Here is a 12,344-nt window from a genome sequence, read left to right on the forward strand (position 1 = left end):
AAAAATCAAAAAAACAGAATAACAGAACAAACTACACAATAAGTGGTAAATAAAAACTCCAACTAAAAAGCCACAAATGCCAAATTGGTAATGCAAGCCAAAAACTACACTGTTTGTATTATATGTATTAGAGTTTCTAAAAAAATACAATAAATAATAAAACATATATAACAGCAAAAAGTTAACACTTCATTTTTAATATCTTGTCCTTTAAAAACATTTATATTAATGCTTTTATTTTTCATTTAATCCATATAAAAATAGTTTAGAATCCATAGAAACTAAATGGCAGGTTAGACTGAAGGGTGTCCAACCTTCTGGATTAAATGAAAATATTAATATAGAATGCTTTTTAAAGGACAAGAGACTGAAAATAAAGTATTAACTTTTTGATGTATTGTTTGTTGTATTTTTTTTTTAGAAACTCTAATACATATAATAGAATCAGTGTAGTCTTTGGCTTGCATTACCCATTTGGCATTTGTGGCCTTTTTAGTTGGAGATTTCATTTACCCCTTATTGTGAAGTTTGGTCTGTTATATGTTGTATAAATTTTACAAAATATCAAAATGCATGCAATGTATTTTTTTTTTATTAAATTATAAATTCATTCATCAAATCCATTGGAACAAAAGTCCTAATTAATAATTAATATTCCATACATAACAATTTATATATGAAAATGAATATTAATTTCCCAACCCCAAATGGTCTAGCTTAGCGCTGAATTTTAAATTTTAAACCAATTTTAAAGTTGAGGTGATGGAAATGGCTAACAACAGGACCAGGTCTATCTGCCAATCCCTAATATCTCCTAAATGCTCCATAATTCTTTTTTTTTGCCCCGTTTGGTCTGTGTCCTATGTACCATTTTCTCTCCTGAAATTAATCTTTATTGTGTGATAATATATTCATTCTCTTCTTTAATCTTATCACAACATCCACATGACCCTTCAAATGAATGTTCTTTTTATAACTGAAGTGTTTAATTCTATTCATCTCCCCAAGCAAAAGGTAATAAATCACTATGCATGCTGGTAGCATGCACAAAAGTGCAATGCTGTAATTTTTAATGAAAGGGCTTGTGTTGGATCTTTACATCTAAACCAAACAAAAAACATAAAATGCACATCAAAAGTGTTAATATCAACTCAATAACATAAAAAAAATCAAACATGGATTTGATTTTAAACTAAACTCAATTCGGGAACACTCAAAGTTGTGTTTATTAAGTATTGGAAGTCTGTTATATGTTGTTAAGTACTGGAACTCAATCCCACCCACGTTAAAACAAGACAACTTTGCCACATGTTTCTAAAACAAGATAAAACAACACCTAACTTCCTCATGGATATGCTCATGCTCCCATCCTGACTAAACTCGACTTTCTGCCTTGCTTCCATTGCCAAAATCTCTATCAATCATTCTGACTTTTTCACCTTTTTTATCCTTGTCTGTTTCATCTCTACTATGTCTCCTCCAAGTAACCTATGTCCTTAATCCTCTCCTACTAATACCCCCTCCTTACCCACCTCATTATCTTACCTATCAGCTCTTACCTCAACCTCTCCACTGTCAGAACTTTTTCTACTTATGTTTTTCTTGATGATTTCTGTGTATACCCTTACTCTTCCTCTGTTTTCAGTCCCTTCTCTAGTGACACCATGCTTCATTAAAGTCAATATAGATATATTGAACCTATGTGCATTATCAGTACTCTTGTACCTTCAGCTGTTATATGTTAACATGTTTTTGACATATAAAATATCATAATGGTGCAGATTCAATGAATCATATATCAGCCACTAAAACCATGTGCATGTCATGGAGCAACACGCATATGATAGTGCACAGTTTTGTATTCAGTAAGCAGCTTTATTATACATGTACAACCACACAAACACATTAAAATTCATGGCAAGCTAATTACAGCAAAAGTGGCTGAATTGTATGGTAATCAACCAATCCAAAAAGGAGGAGCTATTCAACAAGCTATAAAGCAACCATGTAGATCAGTGCTGGTTTTCCCTGTAAATTCCAAAACCTATTGGAATACAGCCACAGAAACTAGTCTACAAGGAAAGAATGTTATGGCCTGCTGTGTTTGCTCATATTCATGTGTATGTGCAACAGGCCCAAGTCTATGCTGCTGCTGCTGCTGCTAATAGACCTCGGCCAAAGGAGAAGGGTGTTTAGACTCCATTTAGCATTTCAAAATCTGCATGAGTTAGAAATTGTAGAGCACTGCACAGTGGACAGAGACATGCTACAGGAACTCTGCAACCTCTGTCATCCTCAGCAAAGAACAAGGACAAACCGAGCAGAACCAATCCTAGTGGAGACTAAGGTATTTGTAGCACTTAGAATTTTAGATACAGGAAACTTCCAGAGACCAACAGGGGACATAATTTTAACTATAGGAAACTTCCAGAGACCAACAGAGAACATGTTGGAGGTGTGATAGGCATCAGCCTCCAGGATCCTCCATTAATTCCTGAATGCTATGCTACAACATTCCAGTGAGTACATACATTTTCCCTGCACACCTGAGGAGAGACCCAGAATAATGCAGAAGGTCTACCCTGTACACATTACCTTGAAGTCCTGGGTGCCATAGACTGTACACATGTAGAAATCAAAGCACCAACCAGAGAAGAGAGAAGGGTCTACATAAATAGAAAGGGCTACCACTCCATTAACTACCAGGTCATGTGTAACGCTATGGGAATCATCCTGAATGTGTACACTGGTAATCCAGGCAGTTACTATGACTCACATATCTGGCACAGCTGTCAACTGTATCAGATGTTTGCTAGTGGGGATATCCCACAGGGTCATTTACTGGGAGATGCAGGTTATGCACTGGAATTGTGGCTGATGACACCCATCAGAAATGCACACACACCAACTGAAGAATGCTATAATGAGGCACACACCCAAACAAGAAATATCATAGAGCATACGTTTGGGCTGCTGTGGTTTTGTTGCCTAGATATATTTGGGGGAGCCCTTCAGTACAATCCTCATATATATGCTGAAATATTTACCATCTGTGCCATGTTACACAACATTTCCTCAGAAAACAGCTTCAACCGAAACAGCAAGGGAAAGGGCCGCACATACCACCACCACTGGCAAGATCACCATAGGCACACACAGGTGAGGAGTTAGGGGGGTAACCAGCAGTCGCTGTGAGTGAAGGCAGACATAGGCAGATATAGGCATGTACAATATGCCCTCATACTTGCCAAGTGGCAATGGATATCAAACATGCTCACCACCTAAGGGGCTAAAACCTTCAGCCTATGCATGTAATGGCTGTGTTCTGTTAGCATCAGAGTCAGACCTGAACTAAAACTCTTCCAGCTGCCAGATTTCCAAGGTATGTGTTAAACCTATAATAGAAAACAAAAAATTATCTATGAATACAAAGGAATGGCATATCATTGCATACTGTTAATTGCTAATGTAAGTAAGTATAAGCTGGGTGATTTTACAGCAATTACATCAAGATGTGGCAGCAGTGACTTAAATTCTCTAACAACTAATAGGCCTCATGTATCCAGTATTCATAGGTTCATAGGTAGGTACTAGGCTATTGGCTCAAGGGCCTAAGTAAGCCTAGGCAACAAGGTTCCCTGGCTTACACCCCTGTCGAGCAGAGCCACAGAAGTGACACCCAGGGTGTATTTCCTATTTCATATCCACTCATCAAGATTTTTCTTGAAGAGTGCTAATGAGGAACATTGCTTGACATAGATGGGTAGCTTGTTCCAGAGTATGGGAAGTCTCCGGGACAGGAATCTATCCCTCTAGCATGTCCTGTTTATTGTGCGACAAGGTTTAGGTCCCTAGACCATGTAGCTCAGAGGGATTGGGATTTCTTTAGGTGTAGCATGTCCAACAGCTCTGGGTCTGACATAGCTTTATGTTAGGCAATGATCACCTCGGAGTAGGCGATATGCTATGGAGTAAAGCTGGAGTTTTTTGAGACAATCAGTGTATGGCATCTGTTTGAGGCCAGTAATCCTCTTTGTGAGGTACTTCTGTGGCCTTTCCAGCTGCTGCAGATGTATTGTGAGGTACATTCCCAAAGGGGCATTGTACTCTATAATGGGTCTAATGAGTGATGAGTAGAGGGGAACAATCACCTCATTTTTCCTGGATGAGAAACCTTTTGTGATGAGGTGTGCCACATAGAAGAATTTCCTGACTACTGTGGCGATGTAATTATCAAAGGAGAGACTACTGTCTACTTGGGTCTCAAGGTCTCTTATCACACATCTGGCATTAAGTAGACTGCAGCCTATGTGGTAGTTCATGGGTACAGAGTTTTTACCAAAGGGGTGAAAATGCACTTTTTTGCATTGAACTTGAGGCCATGGCTCTGATACCAAGCATCTCTCTCAGTGAGGCCATTCTGTAGGATGTCCACATCATTTGGGAACTTGACTATAGCTCCTAGTTTGCAGTCATCTGCGAACTTCATTAGCCAAAGGCCTTCTGTGTTAGCCTGTACTTCAGAGAAGTAGATACCAAACAGGAGAGGTCCCAGGACTAAACCCTGTGGTACTCCACTTGTCACTGGTTTGAAGTCAAATTTGGAGTCTGCAACTTTTACAGTGTGGGTTCTGTCAGTGAACCAGTTGGCAACCCATCTTGTGATATAAGGATTTATACCAAGTTTAGTGAGTTTAGCTATAACTCCAAAATGGGGGATGGTGTTGAAAGCCTTGATGTGGTCAGGATAGGCTGTGTGGACCACTTAACCCTCGTCTATGGCTTTGGTGACTGCCTCAAAGCAGTTGATTAGGTTCAGGAGGCATTATCTGCCTTTCACAAACCTGAACTGGGTGGGGTCCAGAGTTTGGAGGTTACCAATGTCTTTGTTTATGAGTTCCATGATGATACGTTCCATGGCCTTGCAGAACAGGCTCGTCAGGCTAATAGGGCAATAGTTCCTTGGATCAGTGGTAGCTCCACCTTTGTTGAGTGGGATAACTGTTGCTGTGTGCCATTCAGTGGGCACAAAGCCTGAAGTGAGGCTATGGTTGAACATGGTGCTTAGGTGAGGAGCCAGTTTGTTCTGAAGTTCATGTAAAATGCAGCCTGGGATGTTGTCCGGTCCCATGGATGCTGTGTTTTTGGCTTTAGAGGTGCAGCTTTTACCTGCATAGTTGTGATTACAGGGACTCTGCATTCTTCCTGTATACATATGGCCCTTTAGGGGCTGAGAGGAGGGTAAAGTTAGCACTAAACCTATCTGCTAGGATGTCGACAATATCAGTTGGTTCTGTAATTTTCATGCCATTTTGCTGCAACTCAGCACAGATCTGGGTGTTGCCATTGAGATTGTTGACATAGCTATAGAATGCTTTGCGGTTGTTCTTAGAATCAGTGGTGATTTTGTTTTTGTAGCTGCCTTTGGAGGATCTTATAAGGGATCTCAGCTTCTTACCGAGGCTGACCAGGGAGCTCCTCCACTCATGGGATTTTACTCTCTTTTGCAACAGTTTCTTCCTTCAGTTGCAGAGTTTGTTTATGGCAGGGGGCCACCAGACTAGCTTCCTTTTTTGGAGGATAGTGTCTTGTTTCTGTTTGGGATAGCATGAACCATGCACTCGTGTAAGTGCTTATAGAGCGCATTTGTGTAGGATTCAGCAGTCATAACTGTATTGTCCATCTGCATGGGTGTCATGAAGTACGCCACTTCTGTCTTAAGAAGCATGAAGTTGGCTTTGGAGAAATTTTTACCATGGTTTCCTTAATGGAGGATGGGGGAGGAATGTGGATTTCTAGGGTGATTAGCTTATGGTTGGATCTGTCCAATGAGGAGTTGACTTCAGGTGTGGAACACTGGCCACTCATGTTGGTAATGAGTAGGTCTAGTATATGGTTGCCCTGGTGAGAGTGTGGATAAGTTGATCCAGGGCATTGGAATTTATGAATTCCAGAAAGCATGGAGCAAAGAAGTTGGTACATGAGTAGTTTTGCCAGTTAATGGTGGGGTAGTTGCTGAGCAACTAGCCTGGAGGTGTGGATATCCTTAATGAATATGGACACACTTCCACCTTTGGTGTGCTGGTCCAGGTTAGATGGATGAAAAATGTGGTATGAGTTATAGCCTGGTAATGCAGGGGTGCTTTCTGGAGCCTTGAACCAGGTCTCAGATATCGATGTTCTCCATTTTAAGGAGTGCCACGAGGGAGTGCATTTTGAAATTTAGACTTCTAGCACTGAGTAGCATTACCCTCAGTTTTTACTAGCCTGTTCCTGTTATGGTGGTGAATTTGTTTTGAACCTTGCTTAAAAAAGGCACTATAGGGGTTGCAAGAGCCTTAGCCAGTATCCAGAATCTCAGGGGCGATAGCTGCAGGCCATCTCTGGCAAAGCATCATGGTCTTTTGACCATGTCATCCCAGGCAGATAGATACTGGATCCCCTTAGAATGACACCAGAAGCTTAGCCAATTGCTGAAGTTAGTCATTTTGTCCTTCTACTGCAGAATCATTCTGGGTGATGTCAGGATGCTACTCAGGGCTAGAGTCATACCTGCCTGGGCTACATGATCAGAGAGCTCAGGTCATTCACACCAACATGGACAATGACAAAGTCATATTTGTACTTGTGGAGTGACCTGAGTTTGTGGGTTATGTGGTGGATCCTGGCACACAACAGGCAGCTGACAGTAACTTTATCCTTGTTTAGCCTGGTGAGTGAGACATCAGTATGCCTGACTATAGAGTCATCTATGACTAGTGTGTTGGGTATGTTGTTTTGCCTTATGGGCTGTGGTTGAGTGGCACACTGAGTCTGTGTGCTGTGTGTCATTTGGGTTGTGTAGGGGGTGGAAGTTGCTTGTGTTTCTGCTTTGCAGGTCTCTGTTGCTTGAGCAGATTATTGAGAGCCTCCGCAAATGTTTTTGTGTTTCTATGTGTGGATTTTGGTGGTGTAGGTTTAGTAGGACTATGTGATGAGTGTGGTGTGGTGCAAGTGTTTGCCTTCTACTCTTGACTGTCAAGTTAAGTCTTGGTTGGAGAGAGCTTTACCTCCAGCTTGGCTAGATAGGTGCATCTCTCACAGGTTGTAGTGTTGGTAGTTAGGAGGAGAGGGATGTATGTGTACATGAGGCAATTGCTACATTGCCCCAAGATGCCCAGATTCATCAGATAGATGGGAGAGAACACTGGGAGATGACCCTTGGACATGCCTGAATAAAAAATTATTTTCCTCTAGACAAGTGAGGAAAGTGAGTGCAAGAGTTGTTTTTCTCTATGCAAGTGAGGAAGGTAAGTACAAAAACTGTTTTCCTCTAGGTAATGAGGAAGGTTGAGTGCTGTAGTAATTTGTAGCTTGTTTAGTGCTTACAACAAGTTCTGAACAAGTGCTGAGCATGAATACGCAAATTCAAGTGCTAAAACTAAGAATTTGTATCTGGACTAGATTAGTTACAGGAAAGAAACAAGTGCAAATGCAGGCTTTTAAATCAGAGATGTTGACAGAGATGGAAAAATTTCCCAAATGGCCAATAGCTAGAATTTCTGGTCCAGAAACCTCTCCTTATGTGGTAGATACATTACCTAGTTTTTACCACTCCAACTAGTAGGCTAGCAGGCTTCCCTCCAACACAGAAAGGCTTGGGGGGCTCAGAACCTTACAAACAGTCCTGGATACAGCAAATCTGTATCTGGACTAGACTAGTTACAGGAAAAGGGGGAAACATGTGCAAATGCGGGCTTTTAAATCTGTAAGTTGAGAGAGATGGAAAAACTTCCTAAACAGCCAATAACTACAATTTCTGGGCCAGAACCACTCAGTCCTGGATACAGCAAATCTGTATCTGGACTAGACTAGTTACAGGAAGGGGGGAAAACAAATGCAGGCTTTTAAATTAGGAAGTTGATAGAGATGGAAAAACTGCCCAAATGGCCAATAACTACAATTTTTGGGCCAGAAACCACTCCTTTTGTGGTAGATAGGTTACCTAGTGCTTACCACTCCCACTGATAAGCTAGCAGGCTTGCCGCAAACACAGACAGGCTTGGGGGGCTCAGAAGCTTACAAAACATCCTGGATATAGCAAATCTGTATCTGGACTAGACTAGTTACAGGAAAGCCTGGAACAAGCTTAATTTTTTTGTTACAGTTAAACAGAAAACCAGGGAGATTTTAGTAAAGTTTTTTTTCAGACATTCATATGTCTTAACATTTACAGATTTTTTTTTTGCAGAATGTCTAAAGTTTTGCATCATACTTTTGTTCTGACAAATAATTAAAGAGGGCCATTAGAAAATAATGAGAGACATTTCAGTTTCAGGCATTATATCTCTCAGAAAAAAGCATAAAATAGTAATGCAAAGCCTGGCATTCTATCACTAAGTTTATCAGACCCACAATATTTAAAAATTCTGTTGTTCATTTGTCACACTTTTATTGATGATTTGGTCCAGCTGTGTTATTCCAACAGCCTGGGAGGAATGTACACATTTCAAAAACCTGTAAGAAAGCAGTACAATTTGCAAATCAGCATCACAAACACAGATATACTAAGCACTATGTCAGCTATGAACCCTGAGCATCAGACAAATGACCTATGTGTACCTGAATCCAAAAGACAGAAAACAAAGATATGGCACAGTTATCATCATTTGGTGTTGGGAGGGGCAGGAAACCAAGGCTGACACAACAGGTAGTGAGTGTGTGTGAGTAAGAAAGAGAAATAAGCAGACATTTGGATAAAGTATCAAATGTCCAGGCAGACAGAATGACCTCTAAGGCTCACTGCTGAGCCATGCAACTGTTGTGTGTGTGTCTGTATGGTCACTCAAGGTGAAATTGCTGTTTGAGTGTTTGCAAGAACACTGCCAACCTGTGTGCTAGCTCTATGCCCTGTTATGTCAGACAGATGTGAGCTGTGCATGGTAGAGGTGACAGTTGATTGTCATCATCCCCAACCCCAAGAACAGACTCTGTCAGGAGTTGCACTGGCATGTTCATGCCCACAGTCAGATGCACTGCTGCTACCTGAAAATTACTGATGTTTCGTGGATGAGCTCTTCTTGCAAGTATGCCTGGGAACACATCCCATGGCCTTCCATATCTGGGTGGCGACAACTCAACCACTGATGGAGCAGTGGAAGTACTACCACTACAGGAGCGTGATCAGGCATGGCCTCATCGGCTAAACTCAGATTATTTGGATGTCATCCCCTCCCAGTCGATGTTCCATCACAAACGCCACCCATTCCATGTAATTTATCCAATCCATTGAATCCTCAACATGGTGAAGGCAGTCATGCATGTCAACCTATGCTACATCTACAACCCTAAGCATTTCCTTGGAAGCCCTATTGGAACATACATTTGCCTCCATGATGGCCATAAACATACGTCAAGTGGCAAGGAAATACACACCAGGATCAGGTGGAGGATGGACAAACGGCCTCCTCTGACAACCCTAGCAACCCTGCTGCATGGCACCTCACCCACACTTTGGCTAAGACAGAGTCAGGGGATACTGATGCCACAGTAACCACAATACCCTGATAAAGGGTCTCACCCTCCACCTGTCAAATATCAGAGGGCTTACTGGAATGGGCTTGCATAAGCCTACTGGATGCGGATGGTGAAATTACATGGAATGACCAAATGTCAAGCTCAGTGTCAGATTCAACCACTGCACCCCCCGACTGTGTTTGTATTTGCCCACCATCATCATCAGAGACTACCAATACTCTGACATCAGCTGGGAAGACTTCTACACTTTCACTGTTAGGATCAACTGTGATAAGCAACAAACACAAGAAAGGAATTAATAGCTACACTGCTACAGTTAAATGTTATGTTATAAAAATAGCAGTGGTGCCACAATCTTAGACAGTAAAGCAATACACACACAGTCCTGACACCCACCTCACACATACTGTTAAATGCATATTCAGTCAAATGCTCATCAGTACTGAAAAAAATGTTCAGCTTACCATGTGCAGAGGATTTCCCATTTGTTAGGAAGGATGGTCCTGGAAGAAGTTAAGCAAAATGTAAAGACAGCATCAGCTCAATAGCACAGGGGGAAAAATGTCTGGCTTTTATATGTCCATTAACAATACATTTAACTGAAACTTGGATGACACATCCACCCCAAGCCCATGTGTAATGCCGCAGAATGTGCTGTTAACTATAGCAATCTATAAATCTACCCTCCCCCAATAATAATGTGTTACAACAACTTAACTACTGCTTTCAATAATTGACTATACAAAGGAAATCTTTACATATGTAAGCCTACCGGGAAGATCCTCCTGGGACATACTTGTCCTCCCTGAAACAGCAGCACCAACATCAATCAGTTGCTGTTGTACACTTTCCACTGAACTCTCTGAATCCCTGACAGTGGACAGGAACTCTTCATTGGGTGTCAGTGGTGGCTCTGTAGCAGACCGTCCCCCACCTGTCCATAGGCCACTGCAGCTGCTCTCTTCCGGGAAGATGAAATCATGTCAGTGGCTCTATGATCTGATCATATGTCCTATTGCATCCCCCAACAATGTTCACATCATACACTATATGCTGCCAAATTTGCATTCTTCACAGACATATCCCCATTCCCACTCTCAAACATAAAGGCACCATGTTGCCAAAATGGGGATTTGAGGGGATTGAGATGGTGGAGTGCCATAGTCCTAGGTGACATAAAACACAAAAGTAGGATACTACACATAAATATCACATAAATAAAATGTGTGCTTAGATATAACACATATTATTACTTTTGAAATATGACCTATTGGAGAAACAAAAAACTTTCAAGTTATTCAAATATAAAAAAAGAGTTATGGGGCTGTAGCATTTCAAAGTCACACACAAACAAAGGTTTGATCCAAAACAAAGAGGTACAATAGCAAAGCAAACTTTTGTAAAAGCATTTTGGGTTGTGGCAACATGGACATGAAGCTTGGCTCCCCTACCCCCAAAATAAGAGGCAAATAACATTTCTGTACCAAACAAAGGAATGAAACATCAGTGAACTGTTATGAGTGCTATCAAACAAACTGTCCCAAAAACTGTGTACACGTTTACCACATAAAATTTATTTTTAAGCAATTGCCAGTCATCTCTACCTGTGGCTAGCAGTCTCCTAGAGGTATATATGGGTGATCTTAAAAAGGTTATACCCTTATGTCATTGACAATATAGGACATTTACATTTCACTGAAATAACAATAGAAGAATGTAAAAAGAAACAGTTGCAACAATAATATATATATATATGCATATATATATAAATAAGTAAAAAAATAAAAACCCTACCAAAACTCAGTAAACATCTAAGAAGTGCATATATATATATATATATATATATATATATATATATATATATATATATATATACATACAACACACACACACACACCCACACACACACATATATATATATATATATATATATATATAATATATATATATATATATATATATATTATATATATATATATATATATATATATATAATACATATAAATGTATGTATGTGTGTGTGTGTGTGTGTGTGTGTGTGTGTGTGTGTGTGTGTGTGTGTATATATATATATATATATATATATATATACACACACACACACATATACATGTATGTATATATATATAAAACATATTTTTCCTAATGACATGTGAGCATATCCATTATATAACTGAAAAATCAATCATACCGTGTCAAGATCAGTAGTCTTCTGTGCTGATAAATCCAAAGAAATAGCAATCTTCTTCTGTGTTATCCAGATAAACCAGTCTCCTCACCTTCAGGTTCCCTAGCTACATGGTTATCTTTTTACAGAGTAGACTCAGGCCTGTGAGCACAGTGAAGATGCAAATGAGGTGTGGACTCAATAGAATTGCTGAATCCCAAATTTTTGGCTCTGTGTAGCCGAAGTAAACATAGTGCAGGCACTCTCTCAGTGCTTTTGCTAATGGATTGCAATTGTGAATGATTACTGGTAGGGAGAAGGAAAACAAAACAGCAATTCATACTCCCTTACCTCCAGTGGGTGTGTCAGCCAAGTTAGACTTACAAAGTGTAGAAATAATTGTATCAAGGTTTTAAATGTAAGTGAGCAACACATATTTCACAGTTTTTATTCAGTAACATCCAGCCTCCTTTGCATTTGTTGAAAACTATATATTACTGACATTTAATATTATTATACATTTTAATGATAATGATACAAAATGCCTTACACACTGCATGTCCCACATTACTTCTCAGTTAAGAGAAGAATGAAGACTATACAGACATAAGACAGAGCTGCATTTCTACAAACAGTAGTCATAAACGGTTGTGTGATCTCT

Source organism: Protopterus annectens, chromosome 5.part0, assembly GCF_019279795.1.
Source record: "Protopterus annectens isolate FY-2018-M chromosome 5.part0, PAN1.0, whole genome shotgun sequence".
Taxonomy (NCBI): domain Eukaryota; kingdom Metazoa; phylum Chordata; order Ceratodontiformes; family Protopteridae; genus Protopterus; species Protopterus annectens.